Source organism: Mizuhopecten yessoensis, unplaced genomic scaffold (assembly GCF_002113885.1).
Source record: "Mizuhopecten yessoensis strain PY_sf001 unplaced genomic scaffold, ASM211388v2 scaffold2329, whole genome shotgun sequence".
In the NCBI taxonomy this organism is placed as follows: domain Eukaryota; kingdom Metazoa; phylum Mollusca; class Bivalvia; order Pectinida; family Pectinidae; genus Mizuhopecten; species Mizuhopecten yessoensis.
This window is the reverse complement of record NW_018404492.1, coordinates 2558158-2559260: the sequence shown is the minus strand read 5'-3', so window position 1 is coordinate 2559260 and position 1103 is coordinate 2558158.

Here is a 1103-nt window from a genome sequence, read left to right as displayed (position 1 = left end):
AATATACACGTACAATGTATACTTAAACAAGAATCAACTACATTTTCATAATAAAATAAAAGATGTATAACAAAAAAAACTGTTTATCTGTGAATGAAATTTAATTGATAGACATGGTATAACATGTATACATTTCAAATCTCCGATGCATGTATTTGCATGTACTAATAAGTAAGCACATTATCGGTCTCCAAATCCTACGGAAAATCTAAAAGTGTATGGAAGTATTAAAGACGATATAAAAAATTGCAATAGAGGTACTGGATCCTTAACACAGGAGTCTGAAACTATATCATTTTTAATTATTATTAGGTTTATTAATTATTACGTTTCTCATATAAAAAAAATCCGTAACAAGTTTACTTACTGTCAATATTAATTAGTATTTTATTCGGTAAGCAGGTGGAAATACTTCTGACCATAACTTATTATTATCTGTGTGTCGCGTTGATCTGTTAGCGTACGTCAGGTCTTTGTGATGGATATATTACATGTATCAATATTTGATCGACCTTTATCCTCGTAGCCTACAGTGTACTGACGTTACTTCCTATGCATTGTGGGTATGTTCGTTTCGTTTTAGATATTTTATATGCTTCCGCTTTTTATGTAAACCCGTTCTTGTCACCACAAACGAATCAGCGTTTGTAAGCGTCATCCGTAGCACTTCCGTACCGTTTGCGTAACACTTCCGTACCGTTTGCGTAGCACTTGCGTACCATTTCCGAACCGTTTGCGTAGCACTTGCGTACCATTTCCGTACCATTTGCGTAGCATTTCCGTACCGTTTGCGTAGCACTTCCGTACCGTTTGCGTCCAAGGTGGAACAACGAACGTGTACGGGTCTGTAATTTGCTGAACGTTAAGCAGGAGTAGAAACTACCATTTTTAAAGACTTTGGTATGTCTCGGCCAGGGGACAGAACCCAAAGCCTTCCTCACAGGGGCGAACGCTCAACAAATGGCCAAAAGTGAGGCATTGTCAAGGGAGACATTAGGAAGAAGAAAGTTATTTAGAAAGGAGAGAAGAGATAAGGTCCCAAATTTAGTCGCCTCTTACGATCATGCAATTGGGGGCAGCAGGTACAATTCTTACGCCCTACC